General features: G+C 42.1%; 1 protein-coding gene across 3 annotated transcripts in view; it reads left to right on the forward strand.

Annotated features, from left to right (window-relative positions):
* PCDH11X (protocadherin 11 X-linked) overlaps positions 1-19,032 on the forward strand; it is a 737,057-nt gene that overhangs the window by 545,000 nt on the left and 173,025 nt on the right. The gene's annotated exons all lie outside the window — the stretch shown is intronic.

A 19,032-nucleotide genomic window follows, 5' to 3' on the forward strand; every position in this document is an offset into this window, starting at 1 on the left:
GGCTGTGCGATGGCTGCTCGTGCTGCAGCGAGCCCCTGTGGGGTGCCTTCTTGTCACCCCCCCCAGACATGGCACCTGGGGCAGACTGCCCCATCACCCATTGCGACGCCACTGGTCCCCATTAACAGTCATCCTGAATATTCACGAAGAGAATGGGCTCCCTGAATTTTGCCCGTATTTTCCAATATCACAAGAGTGAGATGGGAGAAACCTAGACTGTAGCAACGCACATTCCAGTAAGGTACTATCAGAAGGAGCTCCTGGATCCATAATGCCTGCAAATGCAGTTATAGCACAAATCTACATTTCCTTTAAAGATGTGCTGGCATACCTCTGTTACACCAACATACACAAAGAGCTACTGAGGGTAATGGCAACATAGGCACATCAAGAGAAATATCTAAAGAATGTCTTTCTGTCTCTGTATTATGGCTCCAAACAGTCAGGGAACAGTAATTGAAAATATATCTAAAATCAATTTGTTTTTACCCATATCACTCATGTTTGGAATGTACCAGCAGCCCAAATTAAGTTGTTGAGCTTACAGGAAGCAAAGGCAGCCTTTCATCAGAGTAGTTTAGAAGTCAAATGATGTATAAATTCTAGTGAGCAAAATAATAGAAATAAAAATAGGTACTGCAATACCATCCGTTGTTTTGAAATTGGCTTGACCCAGTCTGTCATTCTGCGTTCCCAGCCTTTGAGTTAACCACTAAGTTGCTAGATTCTATGACCCGTGGAGCAAATAATTGCTTCAGTGTGTATGTATGCTTATGACAAAAAATTGAAATGGATGCCGTATAAATTAATCTGGGCGCTTCTTGTGTGCAGTTTGGAAAGAAACAGAATACAAACGAAATCCAGAAATGCTGGATGCGACATTCAATGCATTTTTCAAGAGCTACTGAGTAAATGATCTCCAGGAGCATGAATATAGAACAGCCTTTTTAAAGCTATGGAATGAATTAAATTTGCAGCCTCATATTCCTGTACGGCAAATAAGAAGAAATCCCAGCTGGTCAAGAGCCAGCCAACAAAAACCTGTGTGCACAATTTACTATTCTTGCCTAAAAATTGGCTGCCATTTGGTCCTCTAAACCAGGTTGTATGTGATGAATTTTCATAATTTTGACTTCTTTTTAATGCAACTTTTTGCCTTTTTGAAGAGCAAAAAGGGTCCTATTTCCCATCCTATTTTTCTAAATGCCAAATGAAGAAATGAGCAGCCAGAAGTTGTGATGTATTTATTTTTTCACCTATCATTAACATGATCTTCTGTGACCTCATATTCACACACTGCCTTCTCTCAAATTTAAGTGAATTGAAAACCTATTCTCCCTTTACTATGGCTCTCATGTGAGCCATAAGGTAATAAAGGTGTGTTTTTGTTTTTGTTTTTTCTCTGGCTTTTTAACGTTTCTTGAATGTTTACACACAGCAGATGTGTTCAAATCCGAGGGCAACTTCGCATATGCATACCAGTTGGTCGGTGTCTTCATAGTGCCTGTGGCATCATGGTAGCAGAACAGTTACTGCACCCTGGTTCACAATGAGACCATCCCATCCACATTTTTTAAAAAAACCCACACAAAACAAAACAGAGTTGAAATGGCTGAGAGTGCACTGTAATTTGAATTTGCTCCAATGGAATTATTTCACTCCCCATCTCATCTCAACTGGGTTTGCCTCGGGTGCCAAAATGCCTTGGGCCTGCCCCAGTAGAGCCCCTCCCTTCGTGCACACATGTTTTGGGAGTTTTCTATCAGAAGGAGTAGGGGTGTATGAAATGGATTCCTGCCACATCAAGCTCAGTCTGCCGTCAGCCAGCCCCGAGTTGCCTGCCAGGGGGTGGCACCGGCTGTCAAATTCCTCCTCCTCCTCCTTCTTAGTCTGAAAGCTGCCACTACAGAACTCAGTAGGGAGGAACATGCGGGCACCCCTAGAATTAGTTGGCTCTGCCTGACACTGGCTCCAGTTCTACATACTGTTGGCCTCTCTGCCTTCCTCTCTACCAGCCACTACGGGTCAGATCATTCCTGTGTGCCATGGATGTTTCCACAAGTTAGCACTGCATGTTCAGGACACATATCTGCAAAACAAAACGTGCAGGTTTTGCAGAGCAAATTCAAAATACTGTGCATTCTCATCCATTTCCACTGCTATTCTGTTGATAGGATTCAATCCTACAAATGTAGCTTGCAAATGTAGCTTGCACTGTTAAAATGAATTTGGCACTCTTGTGCAACAAACCACCCCAACTGTCTGGACATTTTGCAGTATTGAAACTGATAGGGAAGGGAAGTGGCAAGTGTGAAACAACCATTGTTTGACACAACTGGGGCCTATTTTTTCAGCTGGAACTCACCAGAACTCAGTTCTGGCACCTGTCAGATGGGTGCCATTGCCATTATAAGGGAACAAGGAAGGTGTTCACAGTGAGTTCTGGCACCTCTTTTTTGTAGAAAAGTAGCACTGGGCATAGTGTTATATAACTCATCTGCACACAAGTCAGAATGATTGCTCAATAACAGCCAGCATCATGCCAGCCTCAAACTTTGTGAAAACAAATCAGAATGAGTGCTTGATAAGCAGGTCCTCATGTCCCTTTGCTAAATTGCACATTGCATTTCCCATTCAAAACACAACTAGCTCCCTATTGCTGGTACCAGTCATTGTTGTGTATTGCATACCGTCTATTATCTGCTATTAGCTCACTTGTTCATCAGCTTGCACTTCCTCCCCCTACCCCTTTATAGCTGACTGCTTCGCTTATGTCTGATGCCAATTTGGACTGCTTATATTTGCATTGGAAAATATGGGGGGGTGGGAGTGGGGAGGTATGTGGAATGTTGTGGCTATTGGCAAACCCCCTAGTTTGTTTGATTATTGCTGCAATTACTTCTATCTCCCTTTTCATGATATAAATGTTTCCAAAGTGACTTGCAAGTAACAATAAAGTACAAAAACCACAGGCAGAGAACCAAGGCAGAGAACCAACTCTATGAAGTCATCAGCTATGAAGCTTCCCACAGGGTTGGTGGTGGTAGTTGGCCTTTGGAGTGGCGGAGTGTGGGGGAGAGACCATTAATGTTTTCTTCAACTACCTCTCTTGGGATCCTTCCTGCACTGCAGTTGGTGGCAGATAATTTACTTGGTGGTAACATAGCAATTCCCAAGTGGAATAAGCAGCTTCCTTCATTGGAAGTTTTCAAGAAAATCTTTAGGCATGGATCTCTCAGAGATGTTTTAGGGTGAAAAAGGAAGTGGGGGGAGACTAGTTAGATTTGTGCAGTTCCCTGTCATTCTTTCTGCCTCTGTGCATAGCTGCTTTCAGTACTGAACTGACAGAACTTTTGTTGCCTCTGTGAATGGCTTCCTCGGTAAATGAACCATTGTGGATTTAAATGAAATTCTCTACTGCAGTAGATCCAATAAGACTCTATGTACTGCAGCACCTAATCTTTTTCATCCTGGTTTTTCCAAGGCAATCCAATATTCACTTAGACATTGAAATGAATTTAAAGAGAGGGATCGGAACACTATAGAGGTGACATATCCATATTTCAGAGCCAGCTCAGCTCTAACAAAGTTCTTGCCAAAGTTGTGAATTATATAGCTCTGAAGTTAAAGTGGCGCTGATTGGTCAGGGCCAGTTTTTCTCAGTTCTTGGAATCTTATGACTGTAATTTGAACAGTTCCACTAATGAAGTGATCCCTGTTATTAACAGATGCCACATTTGGCAGTGTGCACCTTTGACAGCAGCCAATTTCTCAGTCTTGTTAAGAGTTTATAAGGTCATTATTATCCTGTGAGTTCCACATACAGGTGTGTATATCCAGAGAAAGTGCTAATGGCATCTTTGGAGTCAAACAGCATGGACTGAAGTATGACTCAGTATGCTGCCTTGCCAGCGAACGTTAACACAACTGTGCAGGAAGCAGATATTGTTTTAATGATTTGGTTGGTGCATTGGTCAGTTCTGTGCTGAGTTGCCTCCTCCACCCGCAGTAAATGATGCCAAGTGAACAAACATAGACCTTTTACAGAGATCCAGAGTATGGAACCCTATTTCAGTTTGATAGCCACATTCTGTTGTGGACAAGTTTGCAGGGTGGGTGGCCCATAGATGCAACAGTACGCTGTATTCCAGCCATACCACAGTTTCTACATGCATGCTTGCATGCATACATGCATGCACACACACACCACTCCACGCAGGCAACCTTGCATCATATAGAGTCCTTTCCTCCTTGTTGAAAAGTTATTTCCATGATTACGAAACCAAAGTGAACAGACATCCTGTCCCATGAGATACTTCAGAAGGCTTCCTGAGAACTGCTCCCATGTTGCTATTGACACTGATGAAGAGCTTTGCAAAGTAATACACATGGAGGAAGCCCACGTTTTGTTGGAGTGGCAGGTGGGCTATTGATTGAAGAAGCTCCTTTTTCCAGCAGTTGCTCAATGCTTTCCATTTGTCCTGTGAGTCCCTGGAGGGCATGCAGTTGCGAATGAGGTTTTCGTTGTATGAGTGGATTTACAGTCTTTAATTGTGAGGGCATTCCTCCACTGACATTGAACGTTGGACAGCGCTAGAATGTAAATCAGTTGGTGGCTTGGACAGCGTTGGGGATGGGTGGGAAATCCAAAGCTTTTTAGGAAGCCATTTAAGTATGCCTTGCATCTCTTCCCACACCCATTGCAAAGCTCAGAAAAATTAGGGTAGCTTCTGACAACCTTCTTTTTCCCCCAAAAGAAAAATATTTTAACACAGTTTTACAGTGATTGGTTTGCGCCAGATTGTGCTATTCCCCAAAGCTCGTAGTTAGTTTGCTAAACTCATTTAAGTTTTTCCTTTTTTAAAAAATGAACATTTTAAAATTAATTTTATATGTGTGTGTGTGTATTCTATCTTTCGATGTGGCTTAAAGCACATCAGAATCATTATGGGGGATCTGTGAGTCAGTGGCCCTTGTTTCTTTGCTGCAAACTAGAGTGTCCTTCCTTTCATTTCTGAAGTTCTAGGGCCACTGGCAGTCTGAGCAAAGCTTTTTCCTAGCCAACGAAAGGTCCCAAACTAGTGTTCTTCTTGCTATGGTCAACTATTGGATTGTAACCTTCCAGCCACCTTTCTTCCCCTGCCTGCAATGATATGGACAATGAACTTATTTACCAATACCTTTAAATGAGAGCCTTTGTGCATTTTGGGAACCCAGGACTAGTGACTCTGACCTCCCACCATCCAAAATTGCTGTCATTCATTGTATGATACCGGAGTCTGTATGGGAATTGGCAGCTTTTCTATTGAGTTGCTTATCTCTCTCTTTGGAAACATTATATAGAAAATGCTATGAGGGCAGATGTTTGTTGTGCTTGTTATAATTAGCGTTGTCGCCCCCCAAAGTCAAGGGACTCTGATTTAAGGGACCCAAATCCACCACCCTGTGGGAAATGGCTGCTGTTCTTTAAATGCCTTGGTCTCTTGCCTTTAAGGTAGTATAAAAACAGCAGCATAAAGACACTGTAAAACTGAAGTACAGTGGTACCTCGGGTTAAGTACTTAATTCATTCTGGAGGTCCGTTCTTAACCTGAAGCTGTTCTTAACCTGAAGCACCACTTCAGCTAATGGGGCCTCCTGCTGCCGCCACGCCGCCGGAACACGATTTCTGTTCTTATCCTGAAGCAAAGTTCTTAACCCGAGGTACTATTTCTGGGTTAGCGGAGTCTGTAACCTGAAGCGTATGTAACCTGAAGCGTATGTAACCTGAGGTACCACTGCAAAGCTCATCACCACCAGTATTTCCTTTCTTTAATTCTCTGTCAGCAGCTAACATGTTTTAAGCAAGGCAGGGCTATTTCGGAAGTGATGATTATCACCTGGTGTAGAATGTGAGCCTGTGCACATTCAGTAGGAGAGCAAGAATGGGAGGAAAATAGACATAGACTGAAGAGTGCAGAGGAAGCTGATATACCTTCTTCCATTGGCAAGGGAAGGAGCCATATAGAGAAAGATACAGAACACCAAAACCTAACTTTATCTTACAGGTGCGGAAGGTGACTTACAAATAAAATGGGAGCAGCTAAAAAATATAGAAAAATAACAATTTAACAACAATATGACCCTTTAAATGCATTTGTTGGAGGGGGTGTTATTGATTTGTTTTTGTTTTATTATGCATTTTGCATTTTTCTGTTGTGATCAGCCCTGTGATTTTCGGATGAAGGGTGGTATACAAATTTAATTTGTGGACATTGTCTTATTTGTTTTCTTTATTATTGTTTGTGAAGCTGAAAACCTAAATAAACTAAACCAAAAACCAAAATACCAAATGAATTTAATTAATAAACAATAAAAATAAATAATAGAATTAAAACTATATAAAAATATAAAATATCTATTATGACCTTAGTTTCATCCATGCCAACGTCCTGATGCAGCTTAAACTACAATGTCAATTTCACAGGCAAAAATCTATTCATAGCCAAGTCCTGTACAGTCATACCTTGGTTCTCGAACCTAATTTGTTCGGGAAGTCCATTCAACTTCCAAAAATGTTCGAAAACCAAGTTGCGGCTTCCAATTGGCTGCAGGAGCTTCCTGCACTCAATCAGAAGCCGTGTTGGATGTTCAGCTTCCAAAAAAAGGAACACTTACTTCTGGGTTTGTAGCCGCAATGTATAAATACCAAGGCGTTCAAGAACCAAGGTATGACTGTACTAGCAAGATAGGGCCTACTCTCTTGTGGCTCCTTGACTATGGAAATCTGTTTCCCTAGAGGAGCAGATGGCAACAACCTCATTGGGATTCCATCACCATGTTGAAACATGTTTCTCCTGCTTTTGGAGGAAATTAATTAAGGCCACTTAAAGATCGAAACTTTTCTGCACTGTCATGCTTTATTAATGAGTGGTATTATCAGATATTATTGTTTGTGCAGTGTGGTCTAAAAGTTTTGTACATAAACATGCATGTTTTCCCAAAATTGCAAGCTCTGATTGTACTGGGCTCCATATCGCAGAGAGGAATGTAATAATGTTGAGCTAAATATGCTTACAAAGCCCTGTCAGGCACTTCTGCTCAACGCAAGAATACTGGAGGTGGAAAGATGGGGCCAGTACCTGTGGTCCTTGTTTCACTCATGGAGGCCATTAACAAGTGAGCGGAGCTTTTGAGACCCTATTAACTGAAGGGACTGAACTTATGTGTCCTGCCTGATAACACCAAAGGCTTATCTAGTCTGTATTCTATTTCCTATCAGGCACCTGTGAGAAGCCCAAAAGCAGTGTAGCAGGCCAATGACCCTGTCCCATTGTTGCTCTCAAGCAGTTAGCATCCAGAGGCACATTGCCTCTGAACCCAGAGTCTGCACATGCTAACATAACTGGAAGCCACTGTTGTCCTGATCCTTCATGAATTTGTCTAATCCCTTGTTAAAGCTGTCTAAGTTGGTGTCCATCATCATATTACTTAGGGTACCCTACCTACAAAGCATCTGCTATACTGCAGGCTATGTCCACAACACTAATAAAGTCTCTTTTGTATTGGCCCTATCATATGTAGACTTTTGCTTTCAGTATTATTATTTTTAACTGCATGGAGTAAAAGGAGTACCGTAAGTATAGGAGCAGATTAGTGATGAAACCCAGTGGCCTCTTGATAAACTCTTAGTCATGGCAGGCATGTGGCATAACAAGGTATTAATTGAAGGCAGGTAACACATAGGTAAGAAATACAGAAAGATGCTCTGGGAACAGCAGCAGTGTTTTGGTCTGTAAATGAAGGGAAGATGGTTTACAACATGATCATTTTCTGCTTTACCGTATTTTCAGGTGATAGAAATATGTAGAGAGTTTGTATTTATTTGTATCTAGTTCCACCCCTAGTTCAGTATCAGACCTCCTGCAGATGAAGCAGATGTTCTGATACTGAACTATCGGTGGAACTAGATGTGACCAAAAAAACATCACCCCCAAATGTGCCTTACTTTCTCTTCTCCTGTAAAATGAAGAATTGAAATTGGTAACATGTCAGCATCCTTTGATGAGGGGCAGGGAATGAAGAAATTCATGATATGATCCTTTACTTTGTGTTATGGGGATGAAGAGGAGGAACTGGACATGGGCCCCTTGGGCCAGGCAGTTTCTGTAGCACCCGGTTCCTCCCTGAAGCAAGCCACATTTGCCATTGAACTGGTGGTTCCTGAATGTTGAAGATAAAAGGGCCATTAGCACAAGCACTGATTTCCAGCATTTGCAGCAAGTTGTCCTTTGAGGGGCGTGGAGATAAGCAAAGCCACAAAGGATTGTAGCGTTCCTGCCAATTTACATCTTGGCTTCGCAGTTCAGAATGACAATTGGGGTTATAATTAGTGCCAGCTCCATGGCTCAGAGTGCTAATTGATGGCATCTGTGTGACTGCTTAATGATTCTAGTTCCAAACCGAAGGCCAGTCGGCAAATATAGGACAGTTTTATAGGTCTCACACCATAATTTCTGCTCAAGAATTAGAAGAAAACAAGGCAGCAGGATTCTTCCCATCATCCTTAACACACCGTGTCTAGGATGTTTAAGCATCAATTAGCAATAATGAATAATAAGTTTTCTCCTTGTTTAGAGATGTCTGTCATAGAGAAACAGGATGACAGGTTGTTTCTGCAAAGAAAGCATGGCATGGCAAGAAGCCTACTGTTATGTTCCAAATAACATTTGTCAGGAGGGAGATATGTGGAGAGTGTGACCCTACTCATTCCCCTATTCAAGATCAGAGAGTTGGATGCTGGAAAGGGGAAGAATTAAGTCCAGGATCAGCAGAAGAATGTGTGTGCATGCGTGCATGTGTGTGTGTGTGTGTGTGTAAGTGTAAGTAAGTAAGCAAGCAAGCACATGCCTGATGAGGAATAGTAAATTCTGGCTATAGATGAATCCAGGACAGAGAACACTCTATACTACAACACTTTGTTGCAGGTCCCACTTGTAGAATTATCTTCCTGAATATTAGCTTCATAAGGACTTGACCTTTAAACGAAAAATTAAGGGGAAAGGGTGGGAGGGGGCAGGCAAAAAAGAGCAAATTGATTTTTGATCAGCTGTTTCCAACTTTCTCCAAATCCCTGGAGCTCATATTGCTTCATCATGCAGGCACTTAATGGTCTAACCTTGAGCATTACCATGTAAAATGAGGGTCCGGAGGACAATGAAAAAGGTATTGCAATAACTTACGCCATTGAGTAAATCTGCACCTGCACACAGGGAAGGAAGAAGTGTAGCTGCTTGAAACACAATGGAAAAAATCTAATTCTAAAAACTGATGCTATCATAAATAATACAGCACATTTATGAAATGTAAATTCACACTTATCTGCATATACAGGGAGAAAGGCGAATGTACAGGGTTGAGGGGTATTTTTTTACAATGAGCTTTTATCAACAGTTGATGCTATTTAAAATAATACCTATGTGAATTATAACTGCATTGCAGCTGACTAGCAAATAGTGTGAGCTCCTAAACCCAGAGCTTCCTCACTATACTACTGATGTTCCTCAGAGCCCCTGAACCTTGTGGAAGTCTCTGGGAAAGCAAAGATACTATAAGCCTTCCTTCTAGTCCTCAGATGTTCCATGTGTCCACAGCAGGTCTCCGTGGAAGTCAGCCCAGACATGTCTGCCTAAGCAGCTGCGTGGTAGTCCTTCACAGATGGTTTGTTCCCCAGGAGGCTTTGAGGGGAGGGCTGTAGATCAGTGGTGAAGCACCTATTTTGCATGCAGAAGGTCTCAGGTTCAACCCTTGGCAATTCCTGATAGCTCTGTTAAAGACTCCCTGCCTGAAATCCTGGAAACTCCCAAGTAGGGCAAGGAGAGAAGTTCCCTGCTTGGAGCCCTAGAGAGCAGCAGCCAGGCACTGAAGACAACACTGAGCTAGAATGACCTATTTTCTGACTCAGTTTAAGGGCAGCTTCACTGGTGGGAGATGCAAGAGGCACAGCTCACCATATAACTAACCAAGTCTCACCCAGCCCTATCTCACAATGTTTGTTGAGCCTAAAATAGGGTAACCACGTTCACTCTGAGCTCCTTGGGAGGAAAAGGTGGATCAAATATTTTTGGGTGGGTTGGGAGGAGCAGCATTCTTTAAGCCAGTCTCTGGGCTTGCCCATACTTGTCCCGCTTCTATCCCCCAGGAAAACCCGCTATTTACCATATAATCAGTTTTTCCTTAGACTGATGTTTGTTCTGATTCAGTTGCAAACCGGGCAAATAGTGGGAAAAGTGAAAAACTGCTTGGACCTGTGCCTACAAAGCATGGAACAAGCGGAAAACCCTCTCAAAACCATGGTTTCTAGGCACAGTACAAGTGTGGAAGTGTGGATGAACCTTCAATTGACACTTCCTGCCATAACATGAGCTACCAAAGCACAGAACTGGCATACATACATTTCTTTAACCCTAGGGTGCAACACTCACACCAGGCACCACTTAGCTGGGTATCGCATACGCAATTTCAAACTAATCATATGCCAATGTGAAAGATTGTGCACACATTAAATTTTAAAATCTGCTTTTTAGGTCTCATTCTGACATCTAGTTAGCATACAATAACTGCCTTTCAAAAGCCAAATTAAATATCTGTGACACTTTAAATGTTGCTGTATCCCCCTCCTTTTTTTATTTGCTCTTTTATTTCAGTTCTGTGGCTCTTTTGTGATGTTGATAAGTGTGAAAGATGATAGTTTAATTGGTAGATGTTGTTAAGGGAAAATGATGATTAACACATCAAACATGTTATGTTTTTTGGCATGAAAGAGAATTAGAATGATTGGGAGGTGATCCTTTTGGCTTCTTCTCATAAATCATTGAAATCCACCTTTGATCAGATTCCCAAACAATGAAAGGCATAGCGAAGATCACCTTCCTACTGTGTGTGACATCTGTGGAGGTTTCACTACTTAAGAGAACTGTTCAAACAGATCTGAGGAATTTGGGTAACGGTTTAGGCCTAGTGAATTTTGATAAGTTAAGGGGGATTGAACTTGCTAGCTCGAAGGTATTTACGAAGCAGCCACAATGGATACAACTACACCAATTGTATTACCCTTAGGGAACAAGCAAAATGTGGGAAATCAGCCCACAAGGGACTGCATCAGAGACTGGTGTTATTGACAAGTGATGAGGCCTACAAATTATGATAAGCAAATCTGACAATTTTTTAAGTCATCAGGAAAATTCACCAGTATTTTTGTGTGGATTTCTATTAAGACATTTTTCTTTGCAGTTTTGCCTTATCGATATGATTTTTGCAAAGCAGTTTCTCCTTATGTATGCATACCCTCCAAGTGACCCAATTTTCCAGGGTCAGTCCCGGCTTCTGATTTGATCCTGGAATGCACCTATTTCCTCTGCCGGTGCCGCCACTGCCAAGCTCAGGGAAGAGAATGAGCGTGCGCTTGTCCTGAGCAGTGGCGGCAGCTGCCGCGAGGGGGCATCGTGGTGCCTCTTCACCGCCTCCTCCCTTGGACAGTTCATACCAGCTGCCGGGAAGCGGGAGAAGAGGTGGAGAAGGAGGCATGTGATATGCCAGCTCTGAGGCAGATGCAGAGGGCAGGACTGCCCTGGGTGGGAAGAAAATGAGAGCAGAGTGCAAAGAGTCTTGATTTTTAAAAAAAATAATTTATGCATCCACATCTAATCTAGGCCTTTTCTAATATTTATTTATTGGTGTGTGCTTTTCTTTTTGTAAATCTTTGTTGTTGCTTAGTCGTTTAGTCATGTCCGACTCTTCGTCACCCCATGGACCAGAGCACGCCAGGCATTCCTGTCTTCCACTGCCTCCCACAGTTTGGTCAAGCTCATGTTAGTAGCTTCAAGAACACTATCCAACCATCTCGTCCTCTGTCGTCCCCTTCTCCTTGTGCCCTCCATCTTTTCCAACATCAGGGTCTTTTCCCGGGAGTCTTCTCTTCTCATGAGGTGGCCAAAGTATTGGAGCGTCAGCTTCAGGATCTGTCCTTCCAGTGAGCACTCAGGGCTGATTTCCTTCAGAATGGATAGGTTTGATCTTCTTGCAGTCTATGGGACTCTCAAGGGTCTCCTCCAGCACCATAATTCAAAAGCATCAATTCTTCGGCGATCAGCCTTCTTTATGGTCCAGCTCTCACTTCCATACATCACTACAGGGAAAACCATAGCTTTAACTAACTTTAAAAAGCTTTGGTTGGATAGTGTCTTCGAAGCTACAAACATGAGTCTGACCAAACTGTGGGAGGCAGTGGAAGACAGAAGTGCCTGGCGTGCTCTGGTCCATGGGGTCACGAAGAGTCGGACACAACTAAACGACTAAACAACAACAACAAAAAAGCTTTAGCTAAACTTTAAATTAACTTTGTCGGCAAGGTGATGTCTCTGCTTTTTAAGATGCTGTCTAGATTTGTCATCGCTTTTCTCCCAAGAAGCAGGCGTCTTTTAATCTCGTGGCTGCTGTCACCATCCACAGTGATCATGGAGCCCAAGAAAGTTAAATCTCTCACTGCCTCCATTTTCCCCCCTTCTATTTGCCAGGAGGTTATGGGACCAGTGGCCATGATCTTAGTATTTTTGATGTTGAGCTTGTTCATCTTTGTGGAGCTTACCTTCTACTACTGCTAATTCTAAGGACAATTGCTGAGGAAGCACACCCTGACTTCTCAAGTTTCAGCATCCTGCTGTGTGATATCTGTAGCTTGAGTTTTTGGCAATGAGTAATCAGGTAGCCTAGCAAACTTAAGTCAGTGAAACCTCTCAATTAATACAAACTTATCTGTTTTGCAAATGCAAATGTAAGTTTTAACTTCAGTCAAACAATTTTTTTACATTATATTTTTACACATATTAAACTTATATTGTTTATACACAATTACCAGTTAAAATGACTGGGCCCAGAGTAGATAACAAGAAGTGCCAGCAATGCTAGCAACAGTTAGAAGTACCAGAAGATGTTGAGCACTGATACTAGGCTGCCCACTGAATAATAAGAACAACTGTTCCAGTCAGGAGGGCAGGATCCTCTGAAGATGGGTCATTATTCCTTTTGCATATGTACTCAAAAAGTACCTTGTGTGTCCTATTTAAGTGGTAGAGTGGAGTATCATTTCCAAAATAAAGTAAAATAAAAATAAATAAAAAGGTACCTTCAGTTTTAAGGTCAAATGTAATTCCACTTCTATCCAACAGTTGGGGGAATGCTGCCCTTACCAATCTTATTAGCAACTGTAGTGAACATAAAGTTGATCTAACTAGATCCACACATCCATATAATGATGATGATGGAGAGCTTAATGATGCTGGAGAGAAGGAATCCACTGGGAATGGTGGATCAGATATGGCTGCTCTTAACTTGTCATTTGGAAAGCTGTTCCAGAGTCTCATGGGTTTAACTTGTTACTACCCCCTCCCCTGGTGTATAGTTTCCCAGTGAAGATGAGATTTGGCAGCAAAAGGGGAAGGAGGTGTAGGAAGTGATGTGATTGCTAGCGGCTTGCCTTTCAGATGTGCTAAGTACCAGAAACACTGAGAAAACTGGAAGAGGACAGTTCTTGATGTTCAGTGACTCTGACAGTCTATCCCCAGGTGAATAGGGCATCTTTAGATGCAACTTTAAGATGAGGTTTCTCTGTTGGCCCTTCACTTTGTTCTGAATTTGGACTGAGAGCACAGCTGGTGAATGGTATTTTGTATCTATATCGCTGAATTGTTGTATTAATCATTGCTACACTCCCCATTTTCTTCAAGTGCTAAAAAGCCCAGAAGGAAAGCTACTGGCCATCAAAATATTTTGTGTCAAGGAATTCTTGAGGTTAATTGTGCCAGTTTTCCAGGGATGGCAACCGCTTGGTTCCTTTTCATAGCATGTTGTTATGAAAGAGCTGTACTGGGAGCGGGGGAGGTCTATGCCAAGAGGACTCATGGCCTTTACTAAATATTTTGATTGTGTGTGTATTGTCTTTACAAGTCCTGAACTGGATCAGAAAATCTCACAAATTCTTTCTCATTTGTAGTGGGTGGGTGGATGATTGTTGCTGTCCTCCCATTAACATAGCATACAGCATACCCTCTGTTCCACAAATATCCAACACAAAAGCCTCCAATCTCCCTTCCCAGCTATCTGATTGCCTTCCTTCTGCCCTCACATTAACAAGTGGAATGGAAAAACCAAGGAAGTAGCAGAAAGGAAAGCAATCAGATGGGGAAGAGGCTTCCGTTGGATGAGGTAGATTGGGATCTGGAGACTGGAAAGTACAGGGTCATTCTCCCTAGATTTGGTTCCGTTCCACAGCTTCCTTGAAATAAACCTGCATAAGACTTTGAGGTTAATCAGATAATTATCAAATAAAGCTCAGAAAAAACCAAATGCTTCCTGAACTGTGCCATGGGCAGAGCTTGCCATTACTGCAGGTAATAACGAATCTCTTCTTGCAGTAGGAGCTACCACCCCTGCTTGCCCCATTCATCAACTCACCGTCTAAATCACTTTGCACCCTCCTTAAATACAATTCTAGCAAAATATGATGAAGGCAGGGCACTTCAGAAAGCTGTATGCTCAACTGTATGCTCGTTTTGGACTCACAGCTGTCCATGGAGGCACAGGTCAAATCTGTGTCCAGGGCAGCTGTTTACCAGCTCCATCTGGTACGTAGGCTGAGACCCTATCTGCCTGCGGACTGTCTCGCCAGAGTGGTGCATGCTCTGGTTATCTCCCGCTTGGACTACTGCGATGCACTCTACGTGGGGCTACCTTTGAAGGTGACTCGGAAACTACAACTAATCCAGAATGCGGCAGCCAGACTGGTGACTGTGGGCGGCTGCCGAGACCATATAACACCGGTCTTGAAAGACCTACATTGGCTCCCAGTACGTTTCCGAGCACAATTCAAAGTGTTGGTGCTGACCTTTAAAGCCCTAAACGGCCTCGGTCCAGTATACTTGAAGGAGCATCTCCACCCCCATCATTCTGCCCGGACACTGAGGTCCAGCGCTGAGGGCCTTCTGGCGGTTCCCTCATTGCGAGAAGCAAAGCTACAGAGAACCAGGCAGAGGGCCTTCTCGGTAGTGGCGCCCGCCCTGTGGAACGCCCTTCCAGCAGATGTCAAAGCGATAAACAACTACCTGACATTCAGAAGACATCTTAAGGCAGCCCTGTTCAGGGAAGTTTTTAACGTGTGATATTTTAGTGTATTTTTGGTTTCTATGGAAGCCGCCCAGAGTGGCTGGGGAGGCCCAGCCAGATGGGCGGGGTATAAATAATAAATTATTATTATTATTATTATTATTATTATTATTATTATTACCCTAGAGATGAACACACACACACACCCCTTTTATTATTATTATTACCCTAGAGATGAACACACACACACACCCCTTCATCTTTCTGTGCCACACATTCATAAGGTATGATTGAATTCTTCTGGGACACAGAAAAAGATGATGAATTTATGACCGCTTAAGATTTGGCCTATAACCACCTACTTGAAAGCATTCGTGGTGGGGGGGGGGGGGAGAGAATTAGGAACATTTTATATCTTGTCATTATTACCTTGACAATCGTTTTACAGGCACATACAACTACCTGACATTTAGAAGACATCTGAAGTTTTTAATGTGTGACATTTTAATGTATTTTTAATCTTTGTTGGAAGCCACCCAGAGTGGCTGGGGAAATCCAGCCAGATGGGCAGGGTACAAATAAATTATTATTATTATTATTATTATTATTATTATTATTATTATTATACAAAAGGAGGGGGAAAGTGTTCTTTACTCCTTCCCCGAGAAGTAGACGAGCTGCGATTTTCTGAATTCCTGCAGACATCGCTATAGCAATCGCAAGCAAGACATGCGAATACAATTTTGCCAATAGCAGGGAGTTAGCTTCTGTCACATTTATTTTTGAAAGTTCTTCCTTCAGGCATTTCAATTTGAATTTGAAAATATCCTCAGACTCCAGCTGTTTTCCTGTTTGTTTTCCAAAGGGAGCGTGTATAGATAGTAGCAAAATAACACGGATTGTGGGCTAGTCCTCCCCATTTCTCTTAATTTGATTACCACATGCTGTGTGCATGCATTATTTATTATTTATTTATTTATACATACAATTTCTTACCTGCCCTTCCCCACAATGGTCTGGCATGTGCAATCCCTTCCCCAGTTTGAACAGTATTATCCCTCCACCAAGATCTGCTGGCTTTTCCTGGTAGGGGAATTCCATTTCCAGTGGGGGAGTCTCACCAGTGAGCAACATTTCAGTGCATCCAAACAGCTGGCAGTGGAATTCCCATTGATGGTAGCCAGAGGTCACCGCTTGAATTGGGTTTTTCAGGAGGGAGGGGCCAGAACTGAGCTCACAGTTTCTGCTTGACCCTGAGCTAGCCCTGCAGCTATCACCTGATAGCAATCTGGGCCTCCTTGCTAGATCAACCTGGGAGCTGGTTTAGAAAAGAGTCATTCTTGTGCTCACTTTCCACTCCATGGCACTCCATAAAACCAGTAAGCTTCAGGCCAGGGCTTTGGATTTCCCCCAATGGTGCATATGATTAATTGAGTCAAACCATAGGTGAATATAGCAAGCTGCTAAGTGAAACCATTGGTCCATCTAGTTTAGTACTGTCTACACTTACTGGCAGTAGCTCTTAGAGGGGCTTCAGACAAGGGTCCCTCCCAGTCTTACCCAGAGATACCAAAAATTGAACATGGGGCATTTGGCAGGTAAAGCAGATGAGTCACCATTGAGCCACAGCTCTTCTCCAGCTTTTTGGACAGTTACTTAAGCGGGTGGTGCTTCTTTTGTCAGAATACAGGTCTAAAGTCTTACTAAGCTTTTCACATCTAACCAACCCAGTAAATTGTCCCATCAATCCAGCAATTGGTGGATTGTGTAATATGCTCACCCGTTATTTTAAAAAGAACAAAAGATAACTCTTCATTAAATATGAGAGATTTCAAACTAAATCCACCAGGGATATTGCCTACTGAACAGAATGCATGACAATATGTGTTGGGCAATGCATATTCTGAGTTTTAAAATAAATATAGGCATGGTGTGATGGTTTTACTACAGGGACATCGACTAGAATTTGGGTAGATAGAGAATTTGGCCAATATTTGTTTGAGCGTTTGTGAGTGAATAATTTGGGTGGAGATGTTTTCAGTGAAGGTCTCTCCCTCATTTCTAACAGCTACCTCACCCCAAGCAACACCCCATAACCTAGGCCATAATCTAGCAAAGGGATGAGAAGCATGTGGCCATCCAGATGGTGTTAGAGTCCAGCTCCAACCATCCCTTAGCACTGGCCATGCTAGATGGGACTAACTGGAGTTGTAGACCAAAAACTTGGGGAATTTCACAGTGTCCCCATCCCTGATGTCCAGTGACATTTTTCAAGAACCTCTGCTCTTCAAAAAATTCTTTGCTTCAATATGACTGCTCAGGAAATGTCCCTGGTTGATGGCATGACCTCATTTGACACCTGACATTCCTTAGAAGAATTGCATTTACACTTTTGGCAACCTTGGGAGCAAAAATAATTTCCCTTTATTGCAGGAAACAAATTATAACAGTATGAAATATGTCATAGAACATTTCACCCTTTAGGAAAGGTGACAGAATTTTAGAGTTTCTTGTTACCTATACCATACTTCCATTGTAGCACTTTGGCATTTAGATAATTTTTCAGATGGAGAAATTGGTTGAAAACGCAAGCTCTTTTCAGGCACAATTGTACTCTACATGGGAGTGGGGAGCAGGGTTTAGGAATAATGGATAATTTTGATTCAGTTTTAATGTTACTGAGTGCATAACTTGCACTTTCTGAAACAATATGCAAACAAAAACACAGCCATCCTTTGCCATTTACATTTCTCTAAATTTTAGGGTGCAGTTCTCCAACCAAATGATGTGCCCCAAACTGTGCATATTAAGCGAAAGTGAGCATACAATGTATCTAGCTGTGAAAATGGCATGCATGTTATATATGCCTTATATTGGGAGGAACTGCTTGCAAAAATGAGTATATCAGGCAAAATTGCATACAAAAATGTATATATAAAGAGAAATTTGCCCTAAAATGCTGGTAAGTTTTCATAAGGATTAGAGCAGGGGCAGGCAGCCAAAGGCCCATGGGCCGGATGCGGCCCAATCGCCTTCTCAATCTGGCCTGCGGCCGGTCTGAGAATCAGCATGTTTTTACATTACTAGAATGTGTCCTTTTATTTAAAATGTATCTCTGGGTTATTTGTGGGGCCTGCCTGGTGTTTTTCCATGAGTAGAATGTATGCTTTTATTTAAAATGCATCTCTGGGTTATTTGTGGGGCATTGGAATTTGTTCATATTTTATTTCAAAATATAGTCCGGTCCACCACATGGTCTGAGGGAAGGTGGACCAGCCCATGGCTGAAAAAGGTTGCTGACCCCTGGACTAGAGCAACACGGGAACAGTAACAGTCAAACGAGACTACTACTTATCAATTAAAAATATATTCTTAATTGGAGAGTAGGGTGCTTTGTTTGTTTAAGATAAATCACTCATTGTTATTAAATATTGATAGCCGGGAAGAAATGTGGTAGAATAAAGAAAAGTTAAAAGGGAAAAAAATCATTTGTAGGTTGTTGGGAGAAACAGACATTAAGTACTGTCATTCTTACTCCTCTCTAAGCTTCTGAACTCCCTAAGATCTTAAATATCAGTTTTATGTTAGATGTTTAAAAATAATCTGACTGTAATTTGATGTGCATTATCTTGTGAGTGCAAAAGCCTTCAGTTGGTTTATTTTAAAAAAGGGGATGTTTACATCCTTTGTATTGTTCTGAATGTCACGTTCAAAGTAATGTGCGATTTCCTGCACCCTAAAGAACATAAATATAAGGAGTAAAGTTGGTTGGCTGGTTGGTTGGTTAGATTGATGGATGGATGGAAGCATTGGTACTTCCCATTATTCTGTTCTATCTCTTCCAAATATCCTTTTTCTTTCTCTATGAAAAATATGAAATATAGATGTTAGAGA

This window comes from Podarcis filfolensis (genome assembly GCF_964270895.1).
Source record: "Podarcis filfolensis genome assembly, chromosome: Z".
Taxonomy (NCBI): domain Eukaryota; kingdom Metazoa; phylum Chordata; class Lepidosauria; order Squamata; family Lacertidae; genus Podarcis; species Podarcis filfolensis.